Genomic DNA, 14,821 nt, shown 5'->3' on the forward strand with positions numbered 1-14,821 from the left:
TGGAGAAACGGTCTTAGAAAAATGATTCCTAATAATAGCTAATATTTATTGCACTCTAAATATATGCCAGCTACTCAGATACAGTTTTTCTATGGATGATCTCATTTAATCCTCGTACAATCCCATGAGGCAGGTTCTAGTAAAATCTTCATTTGACAGGTAAGGAACCCAGCTTCCTAGGGAGGTTTAGTTGGTGGCAAAAGGTCTCATCCTGGTCAAGTGGTAGGGCTAGGATTGAAACCCAGCCCCTCTGACTACTGATAGTATCTGCCTCCTATTGTTGTTGGGCAGCTGCGTCTGGGGAGGCCTCTCCTTGTGCTCTAGGTGAAACCTCAACCTGGTTGGGGAGAGTTCTTGACTCTGATCGAGAAAGAATTCTTGAACAGGTTGGATGAGTGTAGGTAAGGAAGGGATTTGTTAAAGCGAGAGTAGAAGTCAATGCCAGCAGCCGTGCCAGCAGCAGTGAGCAAGAAGAACAGAGAGAGAAAAGAGAAGCTCACTGAACTCCTGCTTGATATAGGGCAAATCCCTTGCCAACTCCTGATGCCAGGGCCACCTGTTGTCCAGTGTCTGCTTGAATCTACATGGCATGGGAACTAAACCCCTACCACCGCAGGATGTGAGGGACCCTCAGAGCACTGGGTGGAATGAGATTACATTCTGAGAACTTCCCAAAGGTACAGAAAGGAGATTTTCAGGAAGACTGCTAAAGAGCATGATTGCATAGCTTCAGTCCCATTCTGGTCACCCAGGTGATGGAAACTTGCAAGCCCAAATCAGAGCTCTCAGTATCCCCTCTCTACTTGTCTGAGGTAGGACAGAGAGAAAGAAGATGTGCTTAAGTCTAGAAAATTGAATGAAATAGCAAAGTAACACACCACTGGAAGAACACAGGAACAAAACACAGAAAGTTGAGCAGCATGAAGGCTTTATTAAAAGCAAACTACACACTTGAAGAAAGAGGAGTGTGGGCAACCCCAGAGAAGAGGCATGCTTAAAGCTTAGGATTTGTGTCTTTAAAGGATTTCAAGAATGGCACAAAGGGCCAGGGTGGGGGTGGGGGCCATAGGCTTGACATGTGGTCCTATGATGTCTGTCTCCGGTGAGAGACATTATATCACCATCCATAGTCAGTCCTTCAGATAGTCTGTAAGAAAAACTTAACACAAGGAATTTCTTGATCCTGTTCTTCTCCAAGACAGTGGTCACTCTCAAGCAGTGGGAACATATCATTTAGAACTACTTGCCCTGCCTTAAGATAGGGTAGGTTATTGACTGATTACCATAAAATAGGTTAAGAATCTTACCTCCTAACTCCCTGGTTTTTAAAATAGGGTCTTAGCCTTGAGATGGAGTCCCTCCTCTGTTCATATCACAGAATTTTCATCATGGGAAGGAAAAATTACTAGTGATGCTTGTCCCATGTCCCTGCTCTATCTGACTGTGGCCTTCTTTGCCCAAGAGCCTAAGGCAACACATGCACCGTGGTCGCAGAGACCGTCCAGAGCCAGATCATGCTGTTTGAAAGCACTCGGTTCTCTAGACATTGCCGGAACCCCTGACGGCCCCCTCCTGATGATCCAGGGCTCATTTTTCCCCTGCTGGTGGCTCCCATGACATGGTTACTTCCCTCTCACAGGTATCAGGGATTCCCCCTGCTTTCCTCTTTCTTCTCAAGATCAATACCCATCAATTAATTTATTCTTAGGGTTTTGTTTTCTCCAAAACTGAGGGAGAAGTGGCTATTTCTCCAGCTTCCTTCTCAGATGCTCTTCTGGAAGAAAACACCACTTTTGTTTTCATGCATGCATTTCATTTCATTCATTCAACACATAATAATAGATGCCTCTTATTGCTATGTTAAGTGCTAATCACTACTAGTGGGAGCCAAAAAATTACTTGGAAGTCCAGATGACAGGAACTACAATAACGAATCCTATCTCCAGAACCTAGCACACAGTCACCTTTCTATTTAGTGTTTGTTAAATTAAAGTATGTGTTTATATTAAAAACACAAACCCTCAAAATTTACAATGTACTTTCCCGAAATGGAAGTGGGCCTAGAAGTCTTCCGGCCTCCTTTCTTGGATGACCTATGAAAGACACTTCACCCTCCTTTCCATTCCTGGAGGCAGACTTGTGAATCTTCAGTTTCCCTAGCCTCCAGTAAGGCCAGACTGACATCTGCTGGAACATAGAAGACCTTAAATCTGGCATCTCGGAGTTTATAGAAAAGAAAGTGAGTTTACAATAAGGACCAAGAAGAGGCAAAGGCCCTCCTTCTCTTGGACAGACATTTAGGATCACAGACCAATTATAAAAGGAATTAAGGCAGATCCCCAGGATTTCAGGCTTCTAGAGTTTCTCAATGATAATAGTGATAGTTACTGAATGCCCATTATGTGCCATACACTAGCTAAATGTTTTATATACATAATTAAGTTTATTTTATGCACACTGTCCCAAGGAACCACTTTTAAATGCAAGTGCCCACTTTCTAATGCATCTCAATGTTTCACCAACTCCCCTTAACTTTTGATCTAGCTTTCCTGAAATTTCCTTCTTGAAGACAACGAGGTTATAAGGCCAGGGCTCTGTGATATAGCTGGACTTTAAGCTCATGTACACACACACACACACAAATTTGAAGGAAAAGAAGTTTTCATCTGAACACAGCCTATGAGAGTTACTTCCATATTTTAATTCCTGACAAATTCTTCATTCTTGGATGTGTTGTCCTTTTCTCACATGAATTAAAAGTCAAGAAGGGTGTTGCAATTTTCCCTTGGAAATGTGGATATGTCATTCGGTTCTTGAAGGCAACCTCAGTATCTTGGCTAAGTTACTGATGATGGTAGAGTTTTACCATGAGAGAAGTGGCTGTTAACAATCCAAGATCTTCAATGCTCAGAACATGAAAAGTTCAATGGCTGAACATTTTTATGGTTACTTGAAACAATACACACAATTGTTGGGAGGCTTCCTGACTTGAGCTCCCAGCCGTGGGAAGCAGAATGCACACAAACCCCTTCAGCCGTATTCAACTGTGAGCTGAAGTACCCTCTTCTTACGCCTTGGAAATGGCTTCTGTTCTCATTAACTACATCATGGATGGCTTTGGATAACATCAGCTGCTTAATATGAAAGCAAGCAAATCCAGGAACAAAGCGTGCATTGCTTTGCCTGGCAAATGTGATGGGGTCAAACAGTTGGATGGCTCTGTAAGGGCTGAGGTCGCCCCGGCATGAACAGAGACTGCCTCTCATTTGCCTGCTGGGTCATCCCCCACTCCCAGCCCCTGTCACCCCAAAGGGAATTTCACTATGAACATGAAAATAGTGCTCGCACAGATTGTCAGTCAATACTCTCCTTCCTTGGTGAAAAATCTCTTTACGTTTAGTGTCTAAATGCTAGACTAAATTAAAGTAAAGCTTCCTTTTAAAAAAATCTATGCTGACTCTGAGTTAGAATGAAGGCTATTTCCTTTTGATCTTCCTTGTCTTTTGTTCCCTTAACCACCAACTGACTTTCCCTTTCTCTTACTCTTTTCTTCCCCATTTTGACTTAAAATCTGTTATTTCTCCTTATCAGCTTCTAGCAGCCTCTTCAGCACTTACTGACTTTTGAACTCTATCTCTGGGATGCTGGCTGGGATGGGGCACCCATAAATATGAATGTAGGTACAAAACTATGCAATGGAAGAAGAGTTGGAGAATCCATGTGGAGAGGCCTTGTCTATTGATGGGTTCCTGTAGGATGACAAATAGGACATAGAGCCAAAGATCAGCCCCTAGGCAACAGTAAGATTTATTGCTACTATAGGACCCGAAATAGGGGATGGAGACAAAAGTAGTAATCTGGATGAGGAAAATTGCATTAGGAGGCATAAGAGAAGTCAGAGAGTGCAACACCTTTTGTCATGAGCAATATCATCTGGAACTTTCTTCTATTTCTTCAACTAAGTGGTGTCTTTGTGAATCAACACAGTTAAATTAAATCACAGAATTCAAGCAGACTTATTTTTATGCTGTTATAATTTTTCCTGCTTCATATTAACTCTATTTTTACAGTTTTTTCTAAACACTAAAGACCCCAGTCAACTCATCCTGGTACGCTCCACAATCCCTGGCATATAACTCCAGAACAAAATGATTACTCTTCAGACGTGAACCAAAGACAGTACCAGCTTACTACGTTAATATACTAACTGGGACAGTTGTCCCATGAAATGTGAAATGCCCCCAAAAAATGAATGATTGTTGGCACCTGACATTTCTACATTTATCTTGTTTAATCCTAACACTCCCTAATAAAGTTGTTGTGAGGATTAAATTAAATGAGATAACACATGTAAAGAGCTTATTGTATGCTTGGCTTATTATCATTACACTTATTATAATAAGTATATACATCCTCATACAGTTTTATTTTTAGCACACCTCAACTGGGAAATGTGATTGTGGTAGACTGACTAGCTGCTTGCTTACCAAACCTGTTTTCTCTTCCTGGCCATATAGAAAGTCTACATTTTTCAGTCCACCTTGTGTCTGGATGGGACAATATGACTCAGTTCTGGCCAGAGGTATGTGGGTGAAAGTTATATACACCGCTTCTGAGGCTGGCTATAAAATACCCTGTGAAATATTATACTCACTCTCTCCCCTTTACATGGGCTAGATCTGAAGGATTCTGTGATACAGGAGCCACGTGATGGAAGGAGTCTGGATCCCCGAGTCGTCTGTTGAGGAGAGCATCTGACTTAGATCAGGCTATGATATGAGCAGAAAACAAGATATGATTGTTTAAGCCACTGATATTTGGGACTCATTTGTTATTAGAGCATAAATGACCTTATCCTGACTAATACAATGGTGTTGGAGAAAAGAAATCAAATATGCTTTAAATTAATTGTTTGAAAGCAATAACTATTTACTAAATAAGGCAGAAACAAATCTGCAAAATCATTCTTCTAGGAGGTTAAGTCCCAGGTTTGCCCACTGACGATAATGGCAGAGCTGAGACCTGAAACAAGTGTGTCTAACTCCAGGCTTTTCTTTACTATACTCTATCCTTTTCTTTACTATATCCCTCACCAGTTTGGGATGAACCAGTGGAAGTGCCTCCTGCAAGTCAGTGATAAGGGGCCAAACTAGACTGAATGATGTGTTAACCAAGTGCTTTAATAGGGGAAGGATAGTGGAAAAAGAGAATCAAAATGTAAGGCTAAAGGGGCAATGCTGGAAGTTCAGAATGGTGAGATGTGCCAAAAATAGGAAAACATATTACAAGGCCAGAAGCCAAAAGATGGGAACATGGCAGAGGTATAGGTGACAGTCGGGAAGAGGGGCTTGAGCTGGAAACTGAATCGTAGGAGGGTATTGGAAACTGGCTTTAATGTGGTGTTGGCTCAGGCCAGCCCTGACGGACAAGGCCTAGAAGAGTGGACGTGAGGCAAGAGAATGAATACAGTGGGAACCCCTCCTCCCCAGTCCTTACAAACACCAGCAAATCTTCTAGGTCATGATCATGCAGTGTAGAGACTCACAATGTGTAAAGACTAGTTCCATTATTACTTAGGTTGGTGAGATCTGAGGTTCATAATTATAACAGAGAGATCACACCATCTGCAGTTTTTCTGAACACCAGTCACATATATTTTAAGAGCTCACTCCATTCGTTTGTATGGACCTACAAATAGCTGGCAAAACTACTGAATAGCATGACTAAATGCATATTGTTGAATAGGTTTTTGGTCTCCTGAAATCTATTCCCATTTTGTTGGTAACAACATCTGTCTTTTTGGGGGTGAACTTTCTCTCCCTCATTTTCTAGTTATAATGAGATGTTCATCATGTGCCTGGTCCCTCAGTGGAAGAATTGACCTCAAACCCAAGTTAAATCAATACTTTCTCCCAGAAATTTTGAGCAGAATAATGCAAGGATGGAAAAAGTTGAAGTTCCTTAACCCAGGTGGTCCCTCAGGCTCTGCCCTGATTCTTTTCTTCTCTAAGCCTGGTTCCAGAGTCTTCTGATGATCTCTGTGGGCTATAGGGAACTTTGGTGAAGTGTGAAGTAAAGGAACTCAAGATCAGGACAAGATGGTTGGGTAAGCTTGGAAGAGCACAAGGTGTCAATTCCACAGAGCAAGTGGAGACCAAGAATCAGATATAGAATCGGGTATCTGTCAAAGAGTTGAAGCAAGTGGAAGCAAAGTTGTTTTGTGGAAACATTTCCTGACTAATTTAGAGATGAGTGGTAGGTCAGTTAGAATGTTTTTTGGTTGCAGGTGGCAGAAAACTGGATTAAACTACCTAAGAGTGAAAATGGCAGACTTTTTTTGCTTTACTTAACCACAGTACAATAGGAATATGATTATATAATTTATCAGCCACCTGGAACACTTCTGAGTATGTAAGTGGAAGCTGTTAATTATTAGGCTGGGACAGCAGGTGTAAACTGGGACTGCCTTAGGCAAACAGAGGTCTGCTCATCCCGGTGTTAGGAAATCAGGATGAATAAAACCTAAAAGGCTGCCAGGCATCTGTGTGTGTGTATGTGTGTGTGTGTGTGTGTGTGTAGCTGCCACTTTTCTCTGCTTTTTACTCTCTTGCGTGGTCTTTATTCACATAAGCTTATGTAGCAGGGACATAGCTACCAGAGGTTGAGGTTCAAATTCTAAAGTTTACCAGAGAGAAAAGGCTCCTTTTTCATTGGCTCTGGAATGAAATATTCTGTCTGAGAATTCCAAATAGCCTGGCTTGGATCACATGACCATCCCTGGGCCAGTTTCTGTGAACAAAGGGATGGAGTCCTACCATTGGTTCACCTTGGTTCATATGTCTTACCTGTGTCAAAGACATAGGAATACTATGCATGAATAGTCCCAATAAGTTGAAGCAGCATTTCCCCAAAGAGAAGAGACAAAACCATACATATCCACTATGATAGCCTTTTATAGAGTCCCTGCTGTCTAGTCCACTGGCACTGTGGGAACATAAAACACAGCTGATAGATAAAACACATGTTATATAAAACACAGCTTTCAGATGGTGGAGATGTCTGGGAAGTGGGCTGACCCATGAACTCAGCAATCCTCTATCCCTTTATAGTCTAGTATATAATAACCCACTAGAGACACGTGAGGCCCTAGGGGCTCTAGCACCTCCCAAATGAAGTGAACTTACCCCAAGAAGCCACTGGGAGAGCCAAAAGGTCACTGAGCATCTCAAGTTTTAAATGGGGATTTGGGGAACAGAAAAGAAAGCAAGGATTCCATAGAAAAGGGTTGAGAAAGAAGATACTGGAGGCGGACCTCCTTTCCATCCCAGCTTAGCCAAGTTCCCAGTTCTGCGGCAGCTGGTTCTCATTTCAGCCACACTGCTGGAAAGCACAACCATTCATGATGAAACTTGGAACAGAGAGAGATGCTATCTTTTGCCATCCTGGGATGATCCTCTCCACTTGCAGCAGATCTCTTGGTGGTGAAAACTTCCCAGCAGTCTGCTTGTCCCCAGCCCAGCCCTTCCCTGGGGGAGAAAAATGTGTCGTGTGATTGGGGACTCCCATCCAAAGAAGGAATTCAGCACAGGGTCAGTGGAGAGCTGGACAGCAGAATTTGATTTTGCAACGGGCCCTTTGCCACAGTAGGAAACACAGTGTTTACCAGAAAGAGCCCTTCAGTCTCAAAGTCATCTGTGCCTTCCAGAAAACTGCAGCCTTAACTCTAATAAATAATCAACCAGCTCAGCCCAAGGCCTGTTGAGCCAATAGGACTATCTTTGCCACAGGGCTGAACAGCAGGCATGTGTCTTGCAAACCCCACCCTTTGGAAACAGCCAGCAAGGTTAAAAATGCTGCAAGTGCTTTTTAGAGCTCATTGTTATAAATGGGAGATTCTACAACAGGCTCCTAATAGGTAAATTCTCTCTAGCTGGGCTGTAAGTATCTGGGCCAGTCACAGGAAATTCTTCTTAGAACGAAGACGTCAGTGAATAAACAAACTTGCATTTGCATCTGGTTCGGGATAAGTAGCTGGTAAAATATGTCATAGCTCCCCTTGGCTCAGAGTTCAGGGTCGTGGAACAAATTACTAAAGTACTGGTAGTCGGTATCACTTCAGTGCTGGGCTTTGGCCAGTGTATATATTCCTGCCCCATTTTGCCCATCTGTTCTTTCGAATGTTCCTTCTCTCTTCTTTCATGCTTCAAGACAAAATTTTTTTTTTTTAACTTTCTATTCAAGTGTGTAGTGGTGACTGTGATCCTGTTCCAGATCAAGGCACTCAGTTGCCCAGCTGCTGGGATTGCTGGTGGCCTCTATCTCTTGACATAAGAGAGCTCTACTTAAGAGAACTACCTCAAATTATTCACAATAGCCAAGGTAGGGAAACTACCTAAGTGTCTGTCAATGGGTGCATGGATCAAGGAAATGTTTATACAGACATGCATACATGATGGAATACTATTCAGCCTTGAAAAAGAAGGAAATCCTGTCATTTGTGACAACATGGATGGACCTGGAGGTCATTATGCTAAGTGAAGCCAGACAGGGAAATATAAATACTGCAAGGTATCCCTTCTATGTGGAATCTAAAAAAAAAAGTGGAACTCATAAAAACAAAGAGTAGAAAAGAGGTTGTCAGGGTCTGGAGTTGGGGAAAATAGGGAGGGGTTGGTAAAGATACAGACTTACAGCTATGAGATGAGTAAGGTCTGAGACCTAATGTGTAACTTGGTGACTATAGCAAGTCTTGATAACACTTGACTTGGTGACTTGATAACATTGTATTGTATAATGGGTATTTGCTAAAACATGGGGGAGTGTAAAAAAATAAAAGGAGAGAGCTGCCTCATCACAGTCGAGCCCCCCTTCCCAGGGACTGTCTGTATCTTTAACTTACTGATCAAAAAGTACACAAAGATTTGAAAGGACACTTCTCAAAGGAGAACATGTGCTCAATTTGGGCACATGTTCTGAACCCTCACTCCTGTTTGGGATGACCCAAGAGGGCTACCCTAATTCCAGAGCTCCCTATAGGATTGGCTGAGGGCCCTGTTTCCAACTGTGTCCCAGTCACCTGCTCTCTCTGCCCAATCATGACTTGACTCTCACAGAAATTGTTCCTGAAGGCATCCAACCTCAATAAACTTACTGTGTACCCATTTCCATCATGCAGTCTGCTTCCAGATAACATGACCCCTGGCTATGTGTAACAAAAGCACAGAAAAGTACAATGATTATAATTGCACAGCTTGATGAAGTTTTACAAAATGAACACACCTATGTAACCAGCAGCTAAATCAATAGACATCCACATGCCCTCTTCCCATCGCTAAAGGTAACCACTCTAATCACTTCTAACAGCATAGATTTGTTTCATCTGTGTTAGTGCTACATCTAAATAGTATCATATAGCATATACTCTTTCTGCATCTGGCTTTTGTTGCTCCAAGTTTTGTGAGATTCATACATTTTGTTGTATGGGGCTGTGATTCATGCCCGTTGCTATATAGAATTCCACTGTGAGGCTATAATGCAGTTAATTTTTCTATTCTTTGGTTGATGGGTGTGAGTAAAATTATAGCATTTCCAGAATATCTCGCCTGGCTTTAGTATATCTGCATATCAATAGGCATTCAGGTGGAAAGAAGTATGGCTTTAGTACATTTGCATCTTTCCTCAGGGGTGGAGAAGTTCATCTCCATATCAATGGGTAATTACCTGGGCATCAGAGGGCTTATCCGTACCTGAGAGGTGAGGGGGAGGGCCGGTGTGGTTGCTGCTGGAGCAGAAGAGAGAGATATGGGCCGGACGGCAGTTTTGTAAGACCCTTTCACCCCAAAGAGAGTTTTGCGGTCAATTTCTTTGGTCACACTGAATCCATAGCGAACCTGCCCGGGCTGAAACCCACTAGCAAGACAATGGGTATTTGGGCAGTTCCAGTTTGAAGCAATTATAAATGGCACTGCAGGAACATTCTAGAATAGGTCTTTGTAGGGATATAAGCATTCATCACTATAGGGAACTGCACATATATTTAGTTTTGGTAGATACTGTCAAACAGTATTCCAAAGTGCTTGCATCAAATTATATTGTCACTTGCAGTGCATAGGGATTAAAACCAACACTTCATGTTTTCCATCCTTGTTCACTGTGGTGAGTATGTGGTGGCAGTGAATTGTTTTAATTTACATTTCCCTGGAGGCCAGTGAAGCTGAGAACACTTTCATGTTTACTGGCCATTTGGATGTACTCCTTTGAGAATGTCAGCCTATGTGGGTGAAATTGCAGTATTTCCAGAATCTCTCACCTGACTTTAGTGTATCTCCACACACAATAGGTGTTTCCAAGGGGTGAAGAGAAGGCCATCTCCATATCAATAAGTAATTGCAAGGACAAGCAAGGGCTTAATTGGACCAGAGAGGTCGGGTGGAGCCTCTTCTTCTGCAGCTGGGTTGTGAGAGACACAGGAGAGTAGAAGTGGACTGCTTATAAGAAATAAACTTTTTCCACTTTATTTCTCCCTTTGACTGATTGCGTTTTCAAAGATATTTTGTCCTGGGACTTTCCCCCCCCAGAGTTACAGCCTATTTACTGTTGGATTAACCAGACAATCTTTCCTTTACCATTGGCTATTGGAAGACCTACAGAGGCCATCGTTGGTGGAGAGCGAAGGAGGAATGGCATTTTGTCCAAGGACAAAGTAAGGGACAGGTGAAGAAAGAGTGCAGGAAAGTCTGAAGGTGATGATAAACATGGTCTTCACAGCTGCTGGAAAAGGGACGTAAAAATGAGATTCATCCATGAAAGGAAAGGAGCGACACACAGCAGCAATTCACCGGAGAGTTCCGCTTTATTAGGGAAAGGTGCTGGGTTATATAGGAAGGGGCATGAATTGATTGAGGTGTCACTTCTACGGGGCTGGTGGCTGTTGGCTAGGTGCTGGGATTGGGAGGGGGGCGAGAGGTGATTGGGCTTCAGGTGGCGCCGGTGGGAACCGAGGACCCCGAAAAGAAGCCAGAAGTTTGCCATCTTACTGGTGGGGACCCTTCATTCCCCCCTTTCTCCTCTATGGGTTTGTGGACATTGCTTTCTCTCTGGCTGCTTCCTGCTGAACGGGGGTGGAGAAGGCAGTGAGGGCTTGAGGACCAGGAGGAAAGGGTTGATAGGACTCCCTACAGTAAGGACGAGTAGATGTGGACTTCTTCAGGTTGGAAATCAATGAAGGTTCCCTGTAACCATAGGTCGAGGACCTGTTGATTCTAATGGTGCCAAGAGGATATGGGTGTCAGGAGCCAGGTGTCTGCGGCCATTGTTTCCAGGAACAGTTTCCAGTGGAGAGAGGGGTCCATCTCAGCGTGTGGTGAGGAGGTCACGTGAGGGTGAGGGATCTTCTGTGGCCAGAAGCTAGTAGTTCCTGAGTAAAAGCTGGTTGAAAGCTTGATTAGAGATTTTTCTAACTTGGGATTTGATGAACTTTATTATACAGGGTAAGAAGAGACAGGCGAGAAGAATGATTATTATGGGTCCTGCAATGGGCCAGAGCCAGGTGAGGAGGGGGTTTGTTAGTATTGATGAGAATGGGTTGGAATTGGAAGTAGAGTGGAGGCTGGAGGCAAGGTCGGTGAGTTTGGTGATGTCAGTTTCTACAATGCTGGATTCGTTGATGTAATAGCAGCACTCTTCCCAGAGGAAGACGCAGGTGCCGCCCTTCTCGGCTGTAAGCAGATCTAGGGCCCGCCGGTTTTGAAGGGTGACCTTAGCTAGCGAAGTGACCTGTCTTTGGAGAGAGGCTAGGGAATCGGCAGTGGATGTCAGGGCTCACTCAGGTTTGGCGTTGAGATCTCTAACTGCCCATAGAGAGTGACCCAAGGCTTCTCCCGAAAACCCTGCCCCAATGGCTGAGGTGATCAAAGAGCTACTGACCATGATGGGAAGGAAAGCAGCTCTTTTTGTGTGCGAGGGCAAGGGAGGTTGGAGCTCAAGAAATTCTGCCATGCTGTAAAGTGTAAACTGTGGGATTAGGGTGACGAGAATGCAGGGTGTATCGGAGTTGAGAGGCAGTGAGTTGAAAAGACTGCCATTACACCAAAAGAAGTATCCCGGTTGCGTAAAAGTCTTAGAGCCGGAGGTAGGGGTGTAGATAGAGAGGCAGTGAAGTGCACTGGAGGGGGGTGGAGTCGGGCCTACACAGCGGTGGATGGTGAGATTATCTGCGTATTCTGGTTCCCATAGGGGTATGTCTGCCAGGGGGCAGAGGGGTTGTCTTTCTGCATGGAAGGAGTAGTTGGAAATATTAAGGGGCACGGTGGCCAGCAGTGGGCACTGTTGCATGGAAGGAGTAGTTGGAAATATTAAGGGGCAAGGCGGCCAGCAGTGGGCGCTGTAGTGATGCACACAAGAAACAATTGGCTGTGTTAAGGGTGTGGTTGAGAAAGATGGTGGTGTCCTGAATGAGCTCTAATGAAGAGTAGTAGAAATGGGAAGAGGGGTAGGGATAAGAAAATGAAGTGGCACCATCAAGAGTTTGGATAATGACTTTTTCGGAATGTCTGCTATCTGATGCAACTTGAGAGATCTGGGAGTGAGAGGGAACATACTTTCGAGAGATATGAAGGGTACCGTGGGGGATCAAGGACCCCCCGTAGTAAACTGAGGCTGTGACTCCGGTGGCCCATCAAGAGTCCCAGGGATCTGGGATTGATAGGAGAATGAGCCGTTGGGATATTTCATGAAACAGTTGGAGGAGTAATACTGTGGGTACTGGAAGTTACTCATGTAGTGAATGGTGCAAGACCAGTAGGGACATCCCCCGTAGGTGTCTGGCCATCGCCTGCAATGGGCTTGTTTTTGGTCATAGAGGAAGCAGAGGTAGGGAGAATAAGGGTAGCTGCTAGTGAACACTTCGGTGGAGGGAGGAAAGTGGAGGTATAAAGGCTCGGAGCAGCTTTTCAGAGGGCAGTCTGGTGTGGCAATGAGGGCAGTAACTTTTGTTTGATGCTGTGTGTAAGTCTGTCTGACTTTGAATTGCCATACAAAGGAGGCTGGGGTGGCGGGGAAGACAATAGGAATGAGGAAAAAAAGCGAGAGAGCAGTAAAGGAGGAAAAAGTCATGATTCGGGTATGGATGGCAAAGGGGGTGAACGGGATTTTGGAGGAAAGAGGACAGTAAGGTCAGGAGTCTGGAGGGAGGGAGAGTCTATAAACTTTTGTAGGTTAAGAGATCTTTTAGGTGATGTGGGGACAGAATGGTAAGGGGCACCCTGAATGTCAGTTTATGAGCTTCTTTCTGCAAGAGCTGTCTAGCGGCTAATGCTCGTAGGCAGAGGGCCCATCCCTGAACTGTGGGGTCTAATTGCTTGGAGAGATAAGCTACTGGGGCAAAGGATGGGCCATAATATTGGCCTAGGACTCCTAGAGCTTGACTGGACCTCTCATGAATGTCTAATGAGAAGGGTTTCAACAAATCAGGAAGATGGAGAGCTGGAGCTTCCACAAGGGCTTGACAGAGCTTAATGAAGGAGTGTCGGGGTGAGGATAATGGTTTTTCAGGGGGGCCCTTGCTGAGGTCGTATAGGGGTCTTGCCAACAGGGAGAAGTTAGGGATCTACGCTCTAAAATACCCAGCCAGGCCTAGAAAGGAAAGGATTTCTGTCTTGGTTTTGGGAACGGGCAGGTCAGAGAGGAGTCGTTTTCTGTCTAAGGTAATGGACTTTCTTTGTTGAGACAGAAGGAATCTAAGGTAAGTGACAGGAGAGGAAGAGATTTGAGCTTTGACGGGGGATACTCGGTAACTTCTGGAAGCTAGAAGGTTAAGTAGGGAGGCAGTGTCAACTTGAGACTGTTCCCACGAGGGACTGCAGAGTAGAAGATTGTCTGTGTATTGTAATAAGGTGGACTCGGGGTGATCATGATGAAACTGTTTGAGGTCCTGAGCTAGGACCTGTCCAAAAATATGGGGACTATCTTGGAAGCTTTGTGGCAAAACTGTCCAAGTGAGTTGTTCAGAATGTCTTGTGTATGGGTCCGTCCAGCTGAAGATGAAAAAATCTTGGGAGCAGGGGTCTAGAGGGATAGAAAAATGGGACCTTAAGATCTAGGACTGAGAAGTGGGATGCTGAGGCAGGGATCTGCGATAAAAGGCTGTATGGATTTGGAACTAAGGGATGGATAGGGACAACGGCTATGTTGATGAGGCGAAGGTCTTGGACGAGGCAGAAAGATCTGTTGGTTTTTTTAACAGCTAATATGGGTGTATTAAATGGGGAGTGAGTGGGTCTGAGGTAATTTTTGTTTAAGAGATCTTGAATGATGGGTTGGAGGCCTATGAGGGCTGAAGTGGTTAGGGGGTATTGGGCCTGACAGTTATACTGAGAGGGGTCACGTAATTTGATAGAGGCAGGGGGACATAGAGCCACGGAGGGGCTTGTAATGTCCCAAACTTTGGGATTTACAGGGTGTATGAGGGCGGAACTGGAGCTTTCATTGGATAGAGGGGGGTCGTCGGCTATGAGGGCCATCAGAAAGGGAGTACTGGGGGCTGTGGTTGTGGATGTAGTTATGGAAAGGTGGAGGAGGGAAAGGATGTCTCATCCTAGTAAAGGGATGGGACACTGGGCATAACCAGGAAGGAGTGGGAGAAAGATATGGGATTGTCTTGGATTCTGCATAAAAAGGGGGTGGGGGGGTTTTAATGGGAAAATCTGTTTACCTCTTACCCCGACTATAGGAGTAATGGCTGGTGTGGTAGGGCCCCAGTATTCTTGCAAGACTGAGAAGGTGGCTCCTGTATCTAGGAGGAAAGAGATGGGGCGACCGTCTA

The sequence above is a fragment of the Manis javanica genome, chromosome 2, assembly GCF_040802235.1.
Source record: "Manis javanica isolate MJ-LG chromosome 2, MJ_LKY, whole genome shotgun sequence".
Classification (NCBI taxonomy): Eukaryota; Metazoa; Chordata; class Mammalia; order Pholidota; family Manidae; genus Manis; species Manis javanica.